This window comes from Malaclemys terrapin, chromosome 1 (assembly GCF_027887155.1).
Source record: "Malaclemys terrapin pileata isolate rMalTer1 chromosome 1, rMalTer1.hap1, whole genome shotgun sequence".
NCBI classification, from domain to species: domain Eukaryota; kingdom Metazoa; phylum Chordata; order Testudines; family Emydidae; genus Malaclemys; species Malaclemys terrapin.
In genome coordinates this window covers 229,544,278-229,553,301 of record NC_071505.1, presented here as the reverse complement: position 1 = coordinate 229,553,301, position 9,024 = coordinate 229,544,278, and the positions used below count along the sequence as shown (strand labels likewise).

The 9,024-nt window shown below is 39.5% G+C and overlaps 1 long non-coding RNA gene across 1 annotated transcript in view; it reads left to right on the top strand.

The window, feature by feature from the left end:
• The first annotated feature begins 259 nt into the window (after positions 1-259).
• LOC128830657 (uncharacterized) overlaps positions 260-9,024 on the top strand; it is a 42,456-nt gene continuing 33,691 nt past the window's right edge. Inside the window, exons 1-2 of the long non-coding RNA XR_008443634.1 lie at positions 260-551; positions 1,844-1,992. This is a non-coding gene — a long non-coding RNA (uncharacterized LOC128830657). The remainder of the gene's footprint in view (positions 552-1,843; positions 1,993-9,024) is intronic.

Here is a 9,024-nt window from a genome sequence, read left to right as displayed (position 1 = left end):
TTTTAAAATTAAATGTTCTTATTGTGCAGGCAGGATGTCCAGTTTTATTCTATCAAATGCCACAGAAACAAAGGGTACAATCCATTTTTCCTGATAGAAGCCAACAGTTCGTAAGAGGTTTCAGATGAGTGTGAGGATACAATTTGCCTAGAGAGTGCCTGAGGATCAAGACAACCTGACTTTCTACGGAATGAGTCTGTCAGCTGGCATCTTGCAGTAATTGCTTCCCATGGCAGGACCTTACCAGCCGAGGGAGGACTGCTCTCGTCAACCCAAGAATCAATTTCTACAGGAGCAGAATGATAATTGTTTGCTAAGGCTTGGGGAACTTGTTGCCAAGTCTGAAATGGGGGCTGGAGCTATGATTGGCACTCATTAACCTGGGATTTGGGTTTGATCATTTACCTTATTCAAAGGAAGGGTGGGGGGAAGCTCTTTTGTTTGGAGGAAACAAATGAGATCAACTACAGAATGGGAATCTGGATGTCAAGCCTGAAACCAAATAGCTAGCTTTATTCACTCAAATGGGACCAAATAGCATGCAATGTGAGGTGAGTTGAATGTTTTCCTTCAAGTATAAATAAATATCTGTTTGGAATTTTGTTCTGAAAGATACTATAGTATGTTTGGTTTGTTCATTATGGTAACTAGATCATCACACTGACACCCTGAAGTTGTATCGCTCAGCTACATGAACAAAGAAAGAACTAAAAGACATGTCACAAATACAGAAGACTAATTTTAGGCTGCCATACACATAAAACAAGCTTTAACTTTCATATACCTTTATTGTCTATACTTGTAAATCCAGTCCACTACAAATATTTACTATGTCTGAGCATGGTCGTCTACAATCATATCATCTGCCAGTGCTGAGCACACTGGTCTAACTAACCCCAAAACTATGTTCAGTCCAGGATCAGTTAATGTGATTGTTAACAATCCTGTTCAGACATGATAACATTTTGTAGTGCAAATCAGACACAGGAGGGAGATTTTATGGTAACAAAATCTCTGTCTTTGACCTTAATATTATTTTCCTATTTTCTGGTAGAATGCTACACTACTTCTTGATGCCTACAGGCTGATACAACATGTCTTAGTTCTAGATTAGAACAATTTAACATAAAACTTTCTAACAGGTTTAAAGCAGGAGTAGGGCTGGTTATGTGGTTAGGGCACAGATGTGTGCTTTAGGAGACCAGGGTTCAATTTCCTTGCTCTATAAAATTCTTGTGTGACCTCAAGTAAATCATACAGGGCTAGACTTTCAAAGGTATTTAGGTACCTAGTGAGATTTTCGAAAGCACCCAAGTCCCATTTTTAACAATGTTTTAAAAAGTGATAATTACTCAGTTTTGTGTCGCTGAAATCATCTGCATAGGGAATTTGAGGCCTGTGGAAATGTATCCATTCAGACCTGACACTGAAGTCGTATAGCGCACTCAGTATGACTTAAAAGGATGGAACTAACCACAGTATTTTGTGTCTGTTGCAACGTAAAAACATATGCCCGCTATTTCATGACTCCAATTTCACTGAAACTCTGTTCCTATTACTCTTATATTACTCTGTTCCTATGCACTCTTGACCTAACCTCTAGCATTACGTTGTGACCCTGGAAATGTACCAACTTTTAAATTCTCTTGCTTATGGTTTGATCAAAACTTTTCATTTGCATTGTTTGCATTTGCAGTATTGCTCAACTTTCCATCTACACTTCATATAAATTTAAAATACAGTAATCAGAGCTGTCTGAACTGGCCAGCTTGAACCAAGAAAGTTATTTGTAATCGGTCTTGGTGCAATTTCAAACCCACAAGCCACTCATGATTTGCTCTAGGTTTTTTTTCCAGTCTACAAAATTGACCACACCGCACCACACCTTAAGCAGGAGGAACGTTGTCCGGGCTTGCCAGAGGAAGAGTAGCAGTGAGGAAGGCTTGAAAAGTGGCAAGCCCAGATGAGAGAAGCCCTTTCTCTACACAGCAGGTAAGGCAGCACCCAACCTCCCTTCCCTTGAGGTGGCAAAATACCAGGTTTGGGCAGGATCTGCTGTGGGCATCATGCTAGCTGCTTCTTTTAAAGGGAGCTGGAAAGGAATTTTTCCCTCACCACCAGATTGGCCTAGGTGAAGTTATGGTGAGAAGGAAAGGGGGTTAGGCTGTATGTCAGCACACATTATGTGAGTGTGGGGCGGATGTCAACTGCAGGTACTCCATAGGGAAGGCATCCAGTGACCAGATAATGGCTTGGTAAAGGACTTTAAAATGAGGTGTTGGTTAAAGGAACAGAATTGGGGGGGAGGTTTGGGGCTCCTGTGAATGATACAGCAGAGAGCCAACCCTCCTTTCTTCTAGCGCACCTTAACTGTCCTATGGGGGGAGGGGGGGGCATGGATGTTAAGATCCAGCCATGGGTTGGCTGGGAGACCTGGATGGAAAATGAAGGGGGACTGGCAGAAACCCCTACATAGTTATTTGAATGAACATGAAGTTGCCTGCACTGTACACGTGTATCTGCTGGGTAGTCCCAGACATCTAATAATAAAGTTGCACCCTGATTAAATGCATATCAAATGTCTCCTGTCCTTCTTTCGGTAGAGCCAGATACTTACATAGTAGCTTTTTTAGAGGTTTTTTTTTTGATATTAGGATAGTTTTTAATTTGATCAGGTTGCGATTCATGATGAATTTTGAGTTCAGAAACAACAAGGAGTCTGGTGGCACCTTAAAGACTAACAGATTTATTTGGGCATAAGCTTTCGTGGGTAAAAACCTCACTTCTTCAGATGCATAGAGTGAAAGTTGGTAACTTCTCACTTCTTCGGATGCATAGAGTGAAAGTTACCAACTTTCACTCTATGCATCTGAAGAAGTGAGGTTTTTACCCACGAAAGCTTATGCCCAAATAAATCTGTTAGTCTTTAAGGTGCCACCAGACTCCTTGTTGTTTTTGTAGATACAGACTAACACGGCTACCTCCTGATATTTGAATTCAGACTGATTCATTGAGATAAATCACATGATGGAAGTCCTGTGGAACTTGTCCCATTTCCTGTGTGCAGTGGTGGCTTGACACTCCAATGGTGGATGAGGCACATACATTTAGGGAGATACATTAGCTAATCAACTCAGCTAAGCAGAAGGCAGTTTTACTTGCTTTCTAGAGAAAGAGGCTGCATTTACTTGACCTCTGAAAATTCAGCTTAAAAATAATTGTACTAGCCCCCTTGTCCTTCTGCGTCTGATAGGCAGTAGCCAATTATACCACCAGTTTTTTGGAATTTCCCAGTTATCATGCACTGCTTCATTATTTATGTTTGAGCTCATGTGATAATTATATCTCAATTTGGTATTATGGAAATTAATTTCCTCTTCTAAACATTCTATTGTTGCATCAGAACTGCATCTTAGTCCCAATTCCAGTGATGCAGCAAGTTAGCATGAATGGACATGAAGTCACTGAACCCAAGGCTTGCCTATGGGCTCAATAAGCTTCAAACATGAAACCCAGCTTTGTTAGAATGGTTAACCTTTCTGAATGTCACATCCAGCAAATCCATTTAAATGAATCTCACACCAAAAAAATCATAGCCCCCTTGCTAGCCAGTCCGGGAAAGAGTCACAAATCTTAAACCAAAAGTTCATATTCTTTAAGGAAGAAGGCTTTCAGTCTAAATCATAATGTCTGTCTCTCAAAACATGGACAACCAAATGATGCAATGGTTTTTAAACAAACAATACTTTCTTATGTATTTACCCATATGTCATTTTCTACTCCCTCTCGTTAGATCAATATGTTACTTCACAAGGGATACTGAAGATGAATGACTGTTATTCCTTACTGTGGCAAGAAAGACACACTTGAATTCTTCTCAACATGCATTCAATGCTTCAGATAGTTTATATCAAACAATGTATGCAAAGTTTCCTTTCAGTTTGAGAGATGTATTTGATACTTAGTGCACTAGACCCAACATTTTCAAACTTGGATCCTTGAAGCTAGGTACTGAAAACCATATATAGATGCCTAAATGATTATCTTCAAAGACATTGTGCACCTGCAGCTCCTACTGAAGTCCAGTGCCTAAGCAGGGATTCAGGCACCTAACTGTAGGATCTAGGCCCACAAAGAGATTTAGGCATCTAAATCCACAAAAAAATTGATGACTTTAGGGGCCAAAGTCCACAATTTAGATCCTCAAAACCACCACTCAGCTGTTGTCTACCCTGCAGTTGCCTGAATTCCTTAGACAACTAAGTTTCCACCAGTACAGTCACTATGGCACCTGAAAATCTGCCTTGTCAAAGCCCCAGTGAGCTCCTTAAACTAGGCATTCTCCTGCCTATCTCTCCTGCAGGTCCTAATCCAGGAGGCATTCTCAGAGGCTGCCTAATGGGCAGGAGGAGGAGGAGGAGGAGGTGGTTCTATTTATACAATTGTAAAGAAAGAAAATGTTCTCATGGAATGCAAACTTCTGCTAGCTGAAAAAAATGTTTAACCCCCAGAAAATCAGTGCTATCTTACTCCTCGTGGACAAGAGTGTGCAGGGCAAGAGGAAAGGGTATATGGATGTATATCATCCTTCACTGCAGCCAGTTAAATGGATCAATTTCTGTAGGATATCACTATGACCAAATTCCCCTGAGCTACAGGAGACACTGTATCTACACTAGCATGACATATGGGTTAAAGTCACAATTTAGCCTCAACTTAACAGCATATAGGTCAACATTTTCAAATTTGGGAACCTCCCTACTTAGCATGCTGGCTTTTGCAAATCCCATTCTTGGGTCAAACTCTCCTCATGCATTGTATGCATAACTGGGTGCATAACTCAGGGCTGTGGATTTCCCTAGGTGGCAGGGCACCTGAAGTTAGGCACTGCAATAGTGATTCTAAAGTGACCTTTTTGAACCAAACCAAATAGTTATGCGAGAGCTTATTTATGTTTCCAAAGTTTGCCTATGTGACTATGAATAGTTAACCTAATTGAATTACCTGCCATAGCTAATTTCTGTCTTGTCATTCTCACTGATACCTATCCCCATTGGTATAAGCCATCAGCAGGGTAATATTGTAAGGACTGTAAAATAAAATAACATAGGAAGGACCAGGCATATAATTATTTGTAAATGGCAATGGTCACCAAGAATTTTCTGGATAAAAAACAGTCTCCAGAGCTTCCGCTTTCAGGCTGCTTACTATCAATTAGATTCTGCTCCTGTTATTTAAATTGAACAGTACCTTAATCTTGAGTACTCCTGTTCAGAGCAAAGTACTATTCATTCTGAGTAACAGGAACAGAATCAGATCCTGCGTGACTAATTACAGTCGCATAACAAGCATGCTGGAAGCTATGGAGTAATACTACATCTAGCCACTTTCCCCCCATCCCATCATTTGCGTAGGGCCTCTGGCTCTGTGACATCTACCCAGCCTGCACCTGGCCCACCCCCAACATCACCTCTAGTCCAACCCGTGTTTGCCACACGGAGGGTGTGGCACCTCTTCTGTAAGGCTATTGTATCAGTGTTTCCCCATCCCAAAGCATAAGTGATGCAGAGCCCTGCACCCCTTGGCCTTCCACATTGGGGTGAAATCACCCACCGTGTGTTCCCCAGGATTAGTCAGAAAAAATGTTGTATTTCATTTTTAAAAAACAAAAAGTCAGACACTTCGGGTACAAAGTATGTGAGGAATATTTAAATGTTTGGGAAAGGTTTATTCCAGTCTATTTCACTGGAAGGCTGCCAGAGGCAGCTTGGAGCCTGTGGGGGGAAAGTGTTTATTGTGGTCAGTGTGGTAGTATCAGAGGCAGCAGGAGCAGAGCAGGATGGAGCTGCAGCAGAAACAACTTGATTGTAGAAAGTGCAAAAGTCAGAATAATCAGCCTGTGAGAAGTCCGGAGTGAAACGGATACAGTTGGGCTTTGGAAAAACTGGGAGCTAATTTAATGAGCTTAGTAGCTGTGAAACAATTTAGCTGTGGCATGGCCTTTGTGCCAGAAACATATAAAGAGGACATGGTGCCCCATCCGAGCACCAAAATAGAGACTTAAAATTCTGACCTCTCTGTCTTCTCTTCTTATATCAAATCTGCATAGTGTGGCAAACCTCTTCATACAAACCATACGTGCCCTGCGAAATGGTCTTAATGCTGTTTTTCTGCTTCCTTGTAATTTCTTATTTTTTGTCTTATTTTCCTCTTTCACAATGGAAAAAAAAAAGGTTAGATTAGAAAACTTCAATTAAGCCTTTAAAAAGACCATCTGCTGAATGCTGACTGGGGTTTCATGTAAACAAAATGCCTGCGCTGGTTACAAACAAATGATCTTATCTATTGTATTGTGTTACAAATTAAAATTAGATTAAGCCACCTACATGGTACCTCCGCTGAATCTTAAATTTCTTATGGAAACTGAATGTTTGCTGCAAGTATTCATTCGGCCTGATGAGAGCCTCATTATTTTTGTACCAGCAGTACACACTGGGTATAGCATAATCAAAGCCTGGGGGTACGTATTAATTATCCTTTTGAATAGTGATGAAATTTTAAAAAGATCTCCTTTAGGCTCACATCATCAGCAGATGAAACAAAGCTTTGCACAGCTTGTGAGCAGTGGCTCACATGTGTTTTTACATCTGTTCAGGATATTTCAATTTGAAGCGCAACAAGCCAAGTCTGGGATTAAAGACCAGGATAAAAAAAAAATCTGCAACAACAAACAGGCCACACCCCTTCCCATCTAAAAGGGAGGGGGAAGGAGGGAGAATTAACTTGTTAAAAATGCACAACTCCAATGTTTTGTATTAGTGTTATTTAAAAGAGGGATTTAACATTTAAAGGCTGTCATGTTGTCTACATGCCAGGGCTGATTAACTAGTCACCTGTTATTGTTCCTTGATTGTTGCATATAGCAAGATTCCAGTTCTGTGCTATTAGCACTAGATGTGATCATGCTGGTGCACTGCTGTTTTCTTCTTTATTATACATCACATTAGAATTAAAGGGAAAGGAAGCTTAGCTCTTCTGAATTTGTGCAGATCAGTGTTTTTCCAGCTTACAACAAGAATGAACAAATGATTGGGAGAGAGCAGAGCCCCTTTGTCAATAGACTTTTATTATCCTCACTGCATTATCTTACAATTACATGGTAATTGCTTTGAATGAATATGAATGCATCAAATACAAAATATTTTAGTTGGGCAATGTAGAAGCTGTGAGTGACAGAGAGCAGCAAAATGCATGATTTAACTCCTACTGCTGTGATGTGGAAAAAACCTAACTGTTCACTAAGGATGGAGATGTGTCAGCCTTATCTTTGAATTTCCTGTTTGTTTTGAGTGTGTAATACAATCATAGGGCCAAATTCTGCAATGGTAATGTAGACAAGTTCCACTGAAGGGAGCTTTGCCTCTATAAGGACTGCAGGATCAAACTGATAATATTTACATGTCTAAATGTCCATTTTTTTGTTTTCATTCCATTTCTTTCTCTCTCATTAGCACTTGAGAAAGGTGTAAATACCATTAGAGCCAAATTTTAATGAGGAATAAGTGGGTAGAATTAATGGAGTTGCATCTGCTTGCACTAGTCTGAATTTGGATCATAATATTTATCTATGATGTTAAAAGGTTCATTTACTTTTGGACAATACATAGGGCCAAATTCTACCCTTGCATGCACAGTTCTCAACAGAAGTCTCATGATTCTTTCCATGGAGTTAACACTATAAGTTAATTTTTACCCATTGACTTGAACAAAGGCTGTACACATATACATGAAGGTAAAATTTGCCTTAAAGACTGGAAAGAATGCCTTTGAGCTCTTATGATATCAAAAGTATTTTAGCTATTTTTAAAAGGTGCACAGTAACATACAAACCACCAGGAGCCTGTAAATATATTATTTGAAATGCATAGTTCTTCAGTATGTTAGAATGTCTTGAAGCTGTGTAATATTTATAGATTTTTTTAAAGGCACAAATAAGTCACCTGGTGGATTGGGCAAAAAAGAACCATTGCACTCAGGAGGGTAAAAATATCTATATACATGATGCAAACAAACAAAAAGCATCTTATTTATAACTCAGTGGATCATTTCAATCCATCATGCTAATCTCTGTTAGTGTATATTATAAAATGAGCAGGACTAATGGAATCATTTGATTGGAATCGTAACCTCGTTCTCAGCTGTTGAAATACTGTGCCCTAAACTTAGGGCAAGGTGCTTTGGTGTGTGCATGGATCTCTTGTTAAAGTGAGTGGAAGCCTCACATGCATCTGAGGACAGAATTTTGCTCACAGGTTGAAATCTCAGGGCTTTCTCCTGCTTCCATTGGAGTCACTGGTTGTTTTGCCTGAGTAAGGACTGAAGGGGGCAAGCCCATATTTAGTTATGGTGAATTTTTCATGCAGAGAATGAATATTGCTATTATTAAACATTAGCAATGCTAATAAGTGGAATAACATACTCCAAATTGTGTGGCTATAGTGAGAGAACAGCTGTTGGTGTTTTTGCCCAGGTGCTGCAAGTCCTATCATTTACTATTCTTCTTCTAAGATCCATAGCATGGGCCATACCAATATAAATAAGAATACATGATTAAAAATAGTTACTGCAGATTGGCTACTATCCATATGCTAACATGAATAAAAGCTAAACTATTTTTTTTAAATGTAGCACAGCTTATATAAAGCCTGTTGAATTTGAATAATGAAACTTTTTCTGAGTTAGAAATGACAGTGTTAAAAACTGCTTTCCTGTAAAATAAAGTGACCAAAAGTATTTTTTTTTCATATTTATAAAATAGTGCTTGCAGGCTGACACTTTGCATGCCAAGTTTCAGCCTAAAGCGAATTTTAACAGCTGACTTATAAACCCCTAAAAATAGGGTTTTGTAATGGAAGTGCTGACACAACTTTATCTATCACAGTGAGAATGGCACAGCTATAATTAAAAGCACATAGTGTACTTTGTCTTTGACTAACATAAATAGCTACCAGGATAGCTTGCAAT